A 15,334-nucleotide genomic window follows, 5' to 3' on the forward strand; every position below is an offset into this window, starting at 1 on the left:
TATATATATATATATATATATATATATATATATATATAAAAGATAAAACGATAGAAAAAGAAGAAGGGTTGGAGAGGAAGTGGAGAGTGTGTTTGGTAGTTAGGTGTAGTCCGTAGTAATTAGTCGTAGTATTTTGTAGTAATAGGGGGTAGACGCGCGAGCGCGCGCGCGCAACCCCTCCCCCTGAAAGAAAGGAAAAGTTCGCGCGCCAACGCAACGATACATACGTACATATGTGTACGTAATATTTACTCTTGTATATATTATATATATATATATATACTTACATACATATATATAAATATATATACACGCATATACGCATAAAAATCCGCAAAGAGACTTATATACAACGTAATACAAAAAATTTGTCCTCGTGCTCGTCTTCGATCAACGGACTCGTCGTCCACGTCTTCTTCCCCATTGTTTATCGTTGTTGCTGCTGTTTTTGTTGTTGGTTATTATTACCGTCAGAAAATAATTGAAAAGAAGAAATATATAAAGGAAGGAGAGAGAGAGAGAGAGAGAAAAAAAAATAAAAAAAAACGAGAATAGAATAGAATAAAATGGAATAGAATAGAAGGTGAAGGAAAAAAAAAATATATAGGCCGTGGTGGTTGGAAACCGTTAAAGCGAGTAAAGTAAACGCGCGCGTACTATCATCGTGTGCACGAGGAAGTGGTTGGAGGGGGTTTGGTTGATCGGTTGCTTGTGGACGACGTGTTGGAGGAGGAAGTGGTAGAAGACACGAGGAGGAAGAGGGGAAAGGTTGAACGGACGATGTTGCGGAGGTCAGGGAAGGAAACTTTGTTGAACGATTAAGATCTTAAGAAGAAACGAAGTTAAGAGCTAAACGAGAAGTAGGCGTAGGTGCTTGAGAAAGGTTAAAGGTGATAGAAAAAAAAAAGGAAAAAGAAGAAAAGGTGGAAGAGTAGGAGGAGGAAAGTGGAGAAGAAAAAGAGGAAGAAGAAGAAGAAGAAAAAGGGAATGCTTGATAAGAAAAATAGTCTGGCCGATGGACGAGCTGTGTAGTAGTCGTTGTCGTGGCTGCACGTTGCCGTCTCGATACGGAGGGACGCTGAGGTAAGAGTTCAACGAACGCCGACAATGCTCATGCTCGAAGACTCGCGGCAAGCGCGTGCTTCAACGATGTGCAGGTAGAGAAAAGCAGAAGACCGGGTAGAGGGGCTGAAAAAACAGGAAAGAGAACGAGGGGGAGTGACTGGGAGAGAGAGAGAAAGATAGGAAAAGACTTCGGTTTTCCTGGGTTAATGTCCTCTCGTTGGCGAACTTCATTTTCGTCTCGCTGTCTCTCTCTCTCTCTCTCTCTCTCTCACCCTCTATCTCATTTATTATTTTCTTCTCATTCTGAGTCTTTCGACACCCATGCATGGAAAGCTCGTCGAAGCTCGTCGATAAAGAGAAAAAACAAATACGAGTTTAAAGGAAATAACAACCGATATTGATATAAAAGTTTTTTATGTTTTTTTTTTATATTTTAAGGTATATAATACGATTTAAGAGTACGAATACAATATCGGTTAGCTAAAGGATTTTGCTAATATTTGTCACGAGATTATCATTTTTATAACACGAGAACATCCACCCTATTGCGATTGCAATGATTAGAGATGAAAATATTTTCCTTTGATACGCCGGATAAGTGGCAATTAAAAATTCACAAATTGAACAATCCGGGGGCGTTGTTTCCTCTTTGGATCTTTTTTTATCTGCATTAAAAAAGCGATTGAAAATTGATCATTTTAACTTCAAGAACGTTATGTGTCATACATTTATAATGCATGAAGTGCCTCTTTATTCTGCTTTTTTTTTTTTTTTTTATTTACTTATTTATTGTTTCCTGGTAAAACGAATAGAAAAAGACAAGAAAAGCGAGTATGTTATTTTTTGTTGTCTCGTCCTTGCAACACCAACCAAGAGAGCGTGACTCTCGTATGCCGTCGGCTTTAGTCGATAAGAGCGTAGACCTCCCCGATCGAACGTTCGAATCTCCGCCGGCCTTTTCCATTTAATCGACTACGAACTGTTTTTCCCTCTTCTCGTGTCGAGAAAGGAAAAGCGTATACATACTACATATATCCAACCGGCTTTAGCTTGTAACAGTCTTCAAACAGTGCTAAGAGTACCTAATATCGATGAGAATTGTCTTTATTCTTATCCTACCCTTTTAACTTTATTTACCTTTAATCGAGCCGTTTCATCATCTTACCCCATTCGGTATTCTTTTTTCGTTAAGACTTAAGCAATATGTTATTTCTCTAAACTTTTCCTTCTTTCTCTCCCTCTCTCTCTCTCTCTCTCTCTCTCTCTCTCTCTCTCTCTTTCTTTCTTTCATTCTTTTATCTCTTTTTTTATACCAGCTCGCTAAAAGCAAGAAATTATCGAGCAGCCAACGTTGAATGTAAAGACACGTCTAACCTTGACGTTAATATAAACGTTTTCTCTCCCTCGTCGTGCGTTCCTTGCCACCTATCGATCGTTCTTTTTTACATTATCATCTACGGGAAACGTTTTTTAACATACGATAAGAGAGAGAGAGAAAGAGAGATATAAAGCGAAAGAGCACTAACATTGTCCTTTAATAAACATCCAGCGTCAAAAAGTTTCTGTTTTCCTTTAACTCCATTATCTCGACCGGAACGCGACAAGCGGAAGGGATCAAGCGGAAGGAAATCTAAAAGCGATATCTCATGACCCTTTTTTTCTTCTTTTTTTTTCTTCTTCTTCTTCTTCTTCCTACTACTTTTTTTTCTTTTTTTATTTAAACACTGTTTATCTTTCGTTCCTCACACGATAAACATAGACACACATACACACACGTGGCAAAACTAGAGTTCCCGTTGCTTATCGTTGTTTCGAATCTAACGAAAATGACCGATCGATCGATCATCGTTAACCGGTTGCACCTAAATGCAGCTTCGTGTTCGTCATTCGTCGTTTGCATTCACGCACCGTCAAAGGTATTCCCTGCTATTTACTCTAAAGCGCGAATATCGACGAATTAATTACAAATTACCAAGCGGGCCCTTGTTTTTTTTCCCTCCTTGCCTTTTTTTCCTTCTCCGATTCGACTAACTCGATTCTACGCGCGTACTTTGAAACTTAGACTGAAATTATTTCTTCGTTCTTCTCTTTAATCTATTGCTTTTTCTTTCTTTTTTCTCTTTTCTTTTTATTTTTCTCTTTAATCTTTATTTTATTTTCAATTTATTCGCAATTTCGCGGGACACGCCTTTCATTCGTTTTAAATCGAATTATATTTCGTTACGAAAGAACACCCGTTCGTTCATCGACAGTCCATCATTATGATTGCTTCCTACTCCAATCACGCGAAGCTTCGGGATAATGGAACGTTTTTTGAGATAGAATGCACAAGAGAAAGAGAGAGAGAAAGAAAGAGATAGTCGGAAGTAAGATAAGTAGAACGAATGAGGTTTTTACCCTTACCAAAGTTGGCTCCCCTATCGAAAGGGGTGGTCGGTCTGCTTGCTGGCGTGAAAATAAATGGATGAAGATTTAGGGAGTGACTGAAAAAATCTTTGGAATGAATATGTTGTTGCGAGCAGGTAAACAAAAAGACACGGGGATTGAAAATTTGTCGATATAAAATAGTATTTTAATACCAAATTTGAAAATTTGTTAAATTCGGCGTGACCTTACGACACGATTAACCCCCTCCCCCTCCCCCATACGCACGTAAAAGATTTCCCGTTAGAGTCTTTGTTATTATTTTATACAAAATGAAACAGGATAATGTAACGTGCTTGGCTAATATCATCAACCGAAGTATAATTATCACGTAGGTTTAATACAATTTTCACGCTATAAACGATAGATGGGGTTTAGGTTTTTTTTATACAGAAAGTCACGTGAAAATAATACGATGTCCAAGAGCGTCGAAGGAAAAACCGTAATGCTCGTTAAATGACGAAGTCGTGTGCGATGATACACCGCGTCGATGAACTGGATAAGAGAAAAAAAAAAATAAAGAAAAAGAAAAATAACGGAGACGAGAAAAAAAAACGAAAAGTAGGATAAAAGCTAGTAGGTAGCTAGGCTAGGTAGCTGGCTAGAATGATAGACGAGACGTGTACGATGCACTGACCGATATTCTTCGAGAAACTCCGAAAGAAGTTTTTGACTCGACTTGTTTCTTCCTTCCTTCTTTCCTTCCTTCCTTCCTGCTTGCCTTCTTTTCGCGTCGAAGCAGTAGTCTCTGAAAAATAAAAGATGAGAAGACATTCTTTTGGCTTCCTCTTGTCTTCCCCTTTTTTCCGTTTCATGTCTTTCTTTTGGCAAAGAACTTTCTTCCCTGGTGAAATTTTCCTTTCCTCAACAGCTGCCTTCTTTCCAGCCGAACCTTATTTCCTTTCTCGGGGTTTTTCATATATATATATACACATACACTCACACATACACACACGAATTTACAAACGTACATGTAACAGACATACGGACAGACGCTCGCACACATATTACCATTACCGTATATGTTTTCTCTTCCATCTCCATATGATCCATTTCTTTTCTTTATTCCTATGGTCTTTTGTGAGCATACTTTACCAAAACTACAATGTTCATCCTTTATTTAATATACATTCCATTCGGCTTAACAAGATAATAAATATCTTTCAAGCCCTTATCTTCTATTTCGCTCGACCACTTTGCACCACGTTACCCTTTGTACTATTTCCTTGGATCCTCTTTTGCCTACCTCTCTTTTTTCTCTCTTTCTCGTGGTTGCGCAAAATTGAATTTCGCGAGAGATATACGAAACAAGAGAGGAAGAGGACGAGAAGAAAAAAGAAAAGAGAAAAAAGACATTGTCACGAATAAAATGTATACGTTCACTTTCTCTCTCTCTCGTTCTCTCATTTTCTTCCCCGAGAGCCACCCACCCATCGCAGTTACTTCTGATACGCGAAATAAAGAAAGAGAGAGAGAGAGAGAGAAAGAGAGAAAGAAAGAAACTCACTCGATTTATTTTTACCACCATTGGAGCCCGGCAATGCACCAAAAGAGTTTTTTGTTCGCCGTGAAAAGTGCGCCGCGAGGAAAAGGGTTACCACTGCGTCCCGCGGTCGCACGTAAATAGGAATAAAAGAAGAAGGAGAAAAAAAAAAAAGAAAAGGAAAGAAACGGTGTGGGAAGAAAATGTTTTTTCGCGCTCGTAAGGCTAGTCGAAAGTGGCTTTTTTTATTGCTTAGGTATATACCAAAAATCGTGTAATGAATAATTAAATGTAATTATAACGTCAAAAATATATATACATATATATTATATTATATCTGGTATATAATTGTGATGTGCACATTTCATTAAGAAAACTAGCTTTTTATTTTCTTTGCTTTTATTTCTTGTTATTTTTAATGACGTATTAACAAAGTTTCAAACAAAGGGGTTAACATTTTTACGAGATTTTGTGGGCCTGTAGTAAAGCGATGCAGCACGATTCGAATAAACTTACGTTTACTACATAAACTTACATAGATATATATATATATATAATTTATCTTTTCGTTTGAAACATTGTTGGAATAAAGTTTTTAACGCGGTAAGTTAGAAAAGTTCTACGAGATTTTTTAGCGAGTACGTGACTCGATTAGAAAAATAACTTATCGTTAGAGTTTCTTTTTTCTTTTTATAGAAGTATCCCTTTAAAATAGAGCGTTGTAACGGTGCCTTAAACAGGGGTAAAATTCTTTTTATGACAATTCGTTGGTAACACGTGGCACGGGACACGACGTCTCTCTCTCTCTCTCTCTCTCTCTCTCTCTCTCTGTTTCTTTTTCTTTCTCTTTCTCTTTCCTCTCTCGACAAAAATTAACGACCGTTTGGAGTCAGAAATAATGCCGTCCGTTCGAAAATTTACGAGCAGTACCGTAAATTATTCTGATCGATGCACCACCGCCACCACCGTTTCCACTGTTGCGATACGCGCCTATACTTGCCCATGTAAATTATGCTTCTCCCCCTCCTCCTCCCCCAACCCCTTTATCTTTCTCTTTCTCTCTTACTATTTCTCTCTTACTTTCTCGTAAAATTGTTACACAGCGATGTTAGTCTTCGTAAGATTGACTAGAGAATGTTCGAGTTTCCTGGCTCGTACCGTGTGCACGGATAATTGGATGTCGAGAGTTACCGAAGAAATGAAAGAGATTCTGATGTAAATAGGTTTGATTTTCCTGTTGCTTTCTGTTGTTGCTACTACATCCGGAGAATTTCTTTCCGCGAACCAGTTGTTTGGATTAAACGATGCGAGACATATATTCCTTTTTTATTTTTTAAACGGAATCCTCTCTTAGAAAGAAAAATCGTTGTCTCGATAAAAGTACTAGCTAAGAATCTGTCGTTGAAGTGACAACTAATGTAAACGTGATTAGATTAATTTGAGGAAAAAAAAAGAAACAAGAAAAGAAACAAGAAGAAGAAGATGAAGAAGAAGAAGAGGATAACGAATTAGTTCAATTACTTTCAACGTAAAAGTATTTAGTTGTCCTTGGAGATTTTGCTAATTTTCTCCAAAGAAATTTATTTCATTCTTTTCTTCTATTCTTCGAGGTGCACTAAAAAGAATAAAGAATGTTCTTTTTTTTCTTTTTCTTTTTTTTGTTTTTTAACTTTATATTCAACTAATTCGTTTAAAAATATTACACGGCGAGAAAGAAGATTGACACGTACGAGTCGGGATTTTTTATTTGTTTTTTCCTTTCTTTTTTTAAGACTCTTCGAAAGAAACGTCAATAAATATCTATAAAACGTCCTTGCTTCTTACACCCTCGAACGAATTCAATCACGATTACTTTTCACGCTTTACCTCTCGTTAAACTTATCGACAAATCTTTATCGAGTTTAAAGAAAAGCAATGGAACCGTAAAATGAAGTACCATTTTCACGACACTTAAAGTACATCGTTTCAATAGCGATTATAAGATGGCAACAGGTACTACACATATACATACACACACACACACACAAATATTTTTAAGCTATTTCTAAAAGTACAAAGAACTTTAGTCCGTTCTGTATTCATCCATGAGATTCCGGTCAAAGAATTCCTCTTTTCAAGGTCCCTTGACGATACGTTGCGTTGGGAAGAACGCAACGACGTGGAAATTAATGGTTTCATAACTAACACAAACTTATTGTCATTTCTATTCTCTTTCTACGGTACTATGTATAATTATTATCTTAAAAATCTTATCTCAAATTCTCTGTCAAATTTTGTAGAATTTTCCATAAGCAAGAATAACGAATATATTTTTATCCACACAAAATAATTATTGAGATAAAATTAATTGAAATATTATACACGCTAGTAAGTCTAAAATAAAATCTTCTTTTTTTTTCTTTTTAAATATTACGGTAAAAACATATGAGAAAATATAATATTAAAAAGAAAAAAAAAAGAAATTAATACTTTCTATTAGGTCTACCATCGCGTAGACATTGTAAAGTTTCGAAAACTTCAATATTGCATCAAGAATACCACTTAGGTTCTAAGAGAAGCCTATAATAAGATCAGGAAACTAGAACAATGTACGGACGAGCGATACGCAAAGATGCTTAAAGTAACTGAATGGACCGAAATATGAGGTTATTGCGTTACGCGCTCTCACCTAACTGAGATAGCGAATAATACGAGAGGATGTGAATCGTTCACCGGCTGTTCGATAATTGGGTGAAAAAAGATCACAACATCCCATCGTATTTCATCTTGTTTCTATCCGTCTCCCTCTCTCTCTCTCTCTCTCATGATTATTGATCGTACTCCAAACTCGCAATTAAACGCGAATAGAATTTCACTAACTTATAAATTCAGTTCGATGTAATCAATCTTTGAAACATTTAATCTCTCTTCCCATTTGTTTTCAATATCAATTGATTTTCATTCGAAAAATTTTGATTCTTTTAATTTTTGTTTGTTTCAATATATCATAATATGTACATATACGAAGAACAGAAATACCAAAATAAATAATAGAATAAAAATATTATAGTATAATAAAAGAACGAGAGTGTTATTGTTGGAACACAAAATCACGCCAGGTTTTAATTCGATATTTCAGTCGGTAGTATTTTGCCCTTTCTTTCATTCATTATTCACACCGTAAAATCGATCCTTTCTTACTTCGTGTTGAAATACTATGAAAACGAATAAAACCGCACTTCTTTCTTTTTCCCCCTTAACCGGTGCCAATATCCGCTGTAACGATTAAAAAAAAATGAACCTATTCATGTGTGTATTATTCAATTTATTTAACTTCGCGAAAAAAGTGGACTTTGTATTTTTAATTTTAAGATAATAATTTATACGTAAAATTATTCCTGACAAGAATAAATACAAAGTTTTCAAAATAAAACTATAAGAAGAATTAAAGAAATATTGTTAGTTAGAATTAATCAAATTTTATCTACACGTACCTATACGTTAACTCACACTTAAAATCTAAAAGTTCCTTTCAGCATTCTAATTCACAAGGCTTACTCATAAAAACACATTTAGAGCACTATCTTCGATTCTACTAAAGTTGAGCGCTTATAAATATACAGCAGACTATAAACAATCGTTCGAAATCAAAATGTCAAGTTCAATTTGTAAAACATATCGACCTATCGACTATATATATTTTCTAGTATTTCCATAAAACTCCTTTTTATTTTATATTCTCTCTCTCTCTCTCTCTCTCTCTCTCTCTCTCTCTTTATCTTTCATACTTGTACAAGCATCATCGATGTTGAAAACAAAGTATGCACTATATTATCGTTTGGTATTACTAAACTATTTTGAATTGCTAGTAGCAAAATTGAACTAATCGTTTAGAAATGTATATATGCATACACATACACATAGATATATATACAAAATAGGAATATAAAAATGCACATATATGCATGTATATGTGTATATGTATATATACATATGAAAGACTAGGGTAGCGAAGGAATTAACTTTAATGGGACATTTATGAGGGTAATACGTTCCGACGATCCTCCGTGACGATCTCTCTGCGACAAAGGCATAAGTCTTGAACGTAAAACCCGTCGCTTACAACGAGAAAGGTCACGCCTTAAGATAAATAGAATGTGTAGATTTATGCATCTAAAATATAATATTATATATCTATATATAAATAAAAAATTAAATAAAATTATAAATACAATATTTGTATTATGTTTTATCTTTGAAATATTTGTCTTTCGTAGACGATTTTTCACTTGCGTGCTTCCCTTCCACTTTAATTATAAATAGAAAAATAATAAATAATAAAAATATTATCGTACGCGTATATATCTTTTTAATATTTAATACTCGAATTTGCATAATTTGTTTGACAAACACGACTGCGATGAAAAATGTCGGTAATACAACAATAGAATGTTTAGCAATGCAAACGAAGTTACGAAGAAAAGTAATATGTAATTTTGAGGTAAAGCAATTTTTTCTTTTGAAAAAATCATTTCAAAGTTGTTCAAAGTGTCTAGAGATTTATATGTACATATATATGTATACACAGGTGTAGACATAAGTGTAGGTATATCTCTGTCGGTTATCCGTGAGTTTCAAACGCAAAGTAAAAAGTATAGATTCTCGTTATATTGTTATGCTACTATGTACCTTACGACACTGGTATACGAAATTTAAATTGGCTTTTTCGTTGCTTCGTTTCTTTTTCTTTTTTGCTTTCCTTTTTCTATTTTTCTTTGTTTTTTTTTTTTTTACACAATAGCGTGATACGACTCACATCAGTGCGGTTTAGTTTGACGTTGCTTGGCGCAGAGTGCGAGCTTTACCGCATCGCTTCGTTAGCAGGAGGAAACACGACTGCACACCACTGAATCGTTTCTGCTAATGCACATTTGTCGATCAGTTACTACATTCAGTTTACACGTTTACTAATCACGAATATCAAACAATTTTTATCTTTATTCAAATATCATCAAAACTACATTTAACGATGATCGATACTCGTTGTTTCTCTTTTTTCTTGAATTTTGTTCGTATTTTTAAAACATTTACAAGAAAGTATCTAATTTTTTGTTGAAACAGAAAGAAAGAATAGTAAAATAAAAAATTAGATGTATTGTGAAAAAAAAAACTGGAAAAAAGTCTTTGCTTGTGCATATGACGTAATAAAATTTCGTTTAGAAGGACAGTTCGATTGACATTGTAACATAAGAACGTTGTACGATATCGGGCCATATCGGAAACGGTATACGATACATAGACCATCTATTTTATGTTCAATCGATTGGATTATGTCCAAGGTTTGATCGAGCATGCTCGCGTAAGCGCACCTTTTTTACGTATTTTTCTTGATTTTTTTTTTCATCTTCCTGTAAGATGGATAATACAGAAAATAAGTATCTTCTATTTTATGTTGCATTTTATCGAGGAAAATAAAATTACATACGTTACAAATACCAATGATCATAAAAGTGGTTTAAAATCAACATTGAAGATAAAGTTCGTCATTTTTTTTTTCCTTTTTTTTTTTTTTTTTAAGAATATCTTATAATAAATTTAAATAGAAATATATATAAATTCTTGTCTGCGAGAAGAGATATGCTATGATTTTAGACCGGTTTCACGATCATAGGAAAATATTGTAGGAAAAAATAATATCTATAGAAAATATGTTACCATAAAATCATCGTCTTAATCATGAAAATCACGTTCGAATTCGATTACGTCGCTCAGCACGTGCCACTTTGCATAAACGCGAGTTTCTTGTGAAAGTATATAAGCGTACTTCACCAACGATTCGATTCAATCTTCTCGTTGAATGCATATATGTATACATATATGTAATATTATTGTATATAACGAATACGAATTTTGATCGATGATCGAGCTGGATCCTTTGGCTCAGTATGCTTCAATGGTTTGGTTTGCACGAGTGCCACCGTCTCGATACGCCTAACGTAAATAAACGGGAAAGAGTGCGTGTAGCTGATTTTTCTTGGCTCTTTGCCGAATCACCAATCTCCTATCCGTTGACGAGATAAAAGCAAAAAGCAACGTAATGCTTTTGAGATTTTATTTCGTTCAACGACTTTACTATTTGTACCTTTACTTAGAATTCTTATTCGCGTAAGGGGAGAAAGTATCGTTACAACAATTTCATTTTTACGATTATTAAAACGATAAAACTATCTGCCAACGATTTACTTATTTCTCATATCAGATCGATTAAATAAATAAAAATTTTTATTGAGATACTTATATTCCTTCTTTTTTTTTTTGTGTGTGTGTTTTTTTTTTATACAGATAAATGAAATATTGTTTTAAAAGATATCAACGTAAATTCGACTTATTTTTATTACTAAAAAAAAAAAAAGAAAAAAGTGTGTAGAAAATAATTGATTTATTTTATTCGAATGAATTATTTTCATTTGTTTTCAAATATTTTTCTATGTTTCGGAAGAATTTCTATGCGCTAACGTTATATTGTAATAATTAGACATTTTGTATTTGTAATTTAAGTCAATTGCATTTTAAATAAAAATGTTTGTTAATTTGTGAATGATATAATTGACAATTCCGTAAGAGTTCGATCGTATCGATTAGAAGACCTTCTCTCGCATCGCTTGACTTGGAAGGAATCAATGTTCATTTAATATTCAACGATATCGCCTAACTTCGTCGTCTGACTAACTTGATGCGAAAAGGAACGTCAATAATAGTATACGCGTCGAACCCGATTTCATTTATTTTATTAAACGTTTTAAGTATACTCGCGTGTATCCACGTCTAATTGTATAAAATACATTTAGTAATATATTACATTACCGTATAATTAATAGAATTAAATTAAACGCGAGGTAACGTAACGTAACTCGAGGATATTCCATTTGCATTTATAGGTCTTCATATCCTAGATACTCAATAATTACGATCTAACTGTTATCATTGAATTTGTTAGAAAATAGATACTTCGACCAACTCGCGTTTTCAAAAAGGATTATTTCAATTGACAAGTTTAAAATTGAATAGTAAAATCGTACTCGTAAACGTTTCGTTTTGTTTTCAACTATAGATATAACACGCATAACAAAATACCTATTCGTATATTTTGGAAACATTACTGAACATTTCACAGACAAAAATTCCGATACTCGGTCAGTATTTTAAAACGATGAAACAAAATTCGCCAAAATATTGTTTCCATTCAAATGAAATAAAAATACGTTTGGAAAGGTTAACACCTAATGAGCCATTTTTTTGAATTGCAATCAATGTAACTAACATATATGTATTATATAAACGAAATTTTTCTTAAATTATTATCGTAATGATTCGCATTAACGAACATCAGATAATCGATGTGCTTGAGAACTTTTAATCTACGGCATCAATGTTTCTCGGTGTTTACCGCAAACACTTTTACTACTAATCGGTGCGCGCGCGCGCGCAAATATATATATATACAAATTCTTTTATCTGTGTAAGTAAGATAGGTAAGGACTTGCGCGCAATGGTATAGGCTTGGTACCGCCTTGGGCGCGTGTGTACGTGACCTCATTTGGCAAGCTTATTAAAACGTCGTAATAAGGTCATCCCTCAGCGTGAATACAAGACGTGCTCGAGACGAACTTTCGTGATATTCTTTTTTTTCCCTCCCCTTTCTTTCTTTCTTTCTTTCTTTCTTTCTTTCTTTTTTCCTTTCTTTTCTTCTCCCACCTTTTTCCACCCCTTTTTTTTTCCCTTCCGTCTCTTTTTCTTTTTACCGTTCGACGCGAGACAAAGCTTACTCTCTTTTTTCTCTTATTCTCTTTTACAGCCACTTATTCCCTTTCGAGTATTTTCCTTTACTCGAACTGAATTCGTCCGTGCAGATAACTCGATCATCAAAGCATTAAATTGGTCAATAAGATTATGGCTGTTTTATCTTTATATAAATAAACGATCAAAATCGTATGGGATTTTTAATTTAATCAGATTGTAAATAGACGAATAATCTCTCGCAACTAACATTAAAATATAATTTGTAAAAAGAAAATATATAAAAACATTACATTATAGAAAACAAATGTTAAATTGTTAGAATACTTTGCTTCACGATCGAAACTATCTTTTGTTTTAGAATTATAATACATACCACACCTACTCACTTATGGTAGATACGTCGCGAACTTAATTCGTGGGATCGTTGGTTAAATCCAAAACTATGCATTTGAAGTATGATTTGTTAGGTGGAAACAAATCACAAGAGAGATGTCTCTCGATGTTGCATCGCGTTTCTGAATTAATGTGCACTACGTATATAGTTCGTCATTACGTTCGTTCGTTTGTTCGTACATTAAACATGCCATCTCTAGGTCGTGAATAAAGAGTCATGACAAAGTTTACTATCTCGGAGAAATAGAATTCTCGTACTTTTTAAGAAAAAGAAATAAATATCATGTATTCTAGAATTGATTCTTTTCCTTCCTTCGGTTATATTTTTTGTTGAAAAATATTTCTACTTCCCTCTTTTTCTTTTTCTTCTTCTTCTTCTTCTTCTTCTTCTTTCCCGCTTTTGGATGAAATTTGTAAAAAGTAAATTTTCTACGATAGAAAGAGTTGTTGGTTTGTAACTTGTGTAAATATTAAATATACTCCTATTTGCAAAATATGAAAATCCCAAATGGATTTCAATCGCATAATGGAATAACGCACTTCGTGGACATCCCCAAGAGAAAAGAACCGCTTCCATTTTTATAGAAAGTGACGTTGATATGCGAGAATTGGGAAGAATTCACTAGGGTTCGAGACACGTAGATCGATCGAAGATGTGTTTTCTCTTTCTCTCTTTCTCTCTTCCCCGTTTTATCTCTCTTTCTGTATTTATCTTTCTTATACTTATACTCTCTTTCTTTGTACTCTCTTGAATAAAAATGCGATACTTTCACGCCAATCAAAAGCAAAAACTTAAGCATAAACTTGCATGTAACTTCGTATACTTGTGAGATCGATTGATCGACTTAACAGCTAAGTTTGAAATTTCAATCTCATAATTGTGATAATAATTTTAATAATAAAAAACAAATGAATAAATGAAAAATATGTTGTTTTTGTTTTTATTATGATCACATCTCTATTTTTTATTTTCTTTATTTTGTCGTTTAATAAAGAATTTCGGCAAAGCAAATTTGCTAAAATGTATTATTTTGTATATACGGTTATAATATTTTGATAAAAAAATGTGATTAAAGGGTGGAAAAGGCAAATAAAACGAGAAGTGTCCGATTCGAATTAAAACAAAAACAAAATTTAAAACTTACCCGTTGTAGTCGATATTAACGCGAATCCCCATGATACGTTTGTTTATGAAATGAAATATATTTCCAATTCCTGTTTTGAACATTTTCACGAAAGCCTATGAATAAATCGAAAACGTTTTAATTAATATTGCCTGAAACGTTCGTTTAATTTGTCGAAACATAAAGAGAAATAAATTAGTCGATACTAAAAGAGATCTTTAGCAGTATGATCAAAAATGAATGTTATTTGTCGTTAAAGAAAAATCATTTCTTGTACGATAAGGATACACATATTTTGGGGAATATTACATAAATAAAAGTATTTGATTTAAAAAAAATACTATTACTGTAATTAATCACAAAATTCATCGTGCCAATAAATTATTAAAAAAATAAATTCGATGGGAGTCGAACTTTTTAAATAATAATTTAGTAAATAAAAGAATAGTTATGTAAGTAAATAAATGAATTATTTTCTAATCCTATCTCTCTCTTGTCAACGTTCGAGGTAACTAGTCTCGTCACAAGTTTCGATCCTCTTAGAAAACTTTTCCTGGGAATACTGTCGCTATGATAAAAAATACATTCTGCGAAATAACGATCGAACTTACGTAACCCTAACGCATTGTATATGTGTGTCAACAAAAAACTATGTATATATATATATATATATATACGTAGATGGGTTAAAAAATTTTGAGACTGTGTTAAAAAACATGACAAAGTTTGTCCGAAAGAGAAAAAAAAGGTAGAAAAAATTGTTTCTATGTCAGGCACAACATTTTTCGTAACACTTGCGTGATATAAAAATACATACTTCAAATCCCGGCCTAAGAAAACTTACGCTCATATTTTCTCTGGTATAAAAATAATGTTTCTATACGTGTATTTTATATATATATATAACGTGTAAAATAGTGATAGCGTCTCGAATATCCAGCTTCGAGATCGGAGTCCATTAGAAGAAGCGCAACAGCTTACAAAATGCTTATACTAGGAAAGATAAACGATGCTTCTCAACGATGCTAAAGATTCTACAAGAATCTTGAATCTTTCTCCGATAGAT

At 33.5% G+C, this 15,334-nt stretch overlaps 1 protein-coding gene and 1 long non-coding RNA gene across 5 annotated transcripts in view; one reads left to right on the top strand and one right to left on the bottom strand.

Moving 5' to 3' along the window:
- LOC106792842 overlaps positions 1–15,334 on the bottom strand; it is a 127,383-nt gene that overhangs the window by 2,515 nt on the left and 109,534 nt on the right. The gene's annotated exons all lie outside the window — the stretch shown is intronic.
- Positions 255–15,334, top strand: part of LOC106792803 (small conductance calcium-activated potassium channel protein) — a 149,431-nt gene continuing 134,351 nt past the window's right edge. For all 3 annotated transcript variants that reach the window (XM_014759333.1, XM_014759327.1, XM_014759338.1), the window contains exon 1: positions 255–1,083. The gene's annotated coding sequence lies outside the window, so the exon portion shown is untranslated. The remainder of the gene's footprint in view (positions 1,084–15,334) is intronic.

The sequence above is a fragment of the Polistes canadensis genome, unplaced genomic scaffold (genome assembly GCF_001313835.1).
Source record: "Polistes canadensis isolate GaletaPanama2010 unplaced genomic scaffold, ASM131383v1 scaffold_10, whole genome shotgun sequence".
Lineage (NCBI taxonomy): Eukaryota > Metazoa > Arthropoda > Insecta > Hymenoptera > Vespidae > Polistes > Polistes canadensis.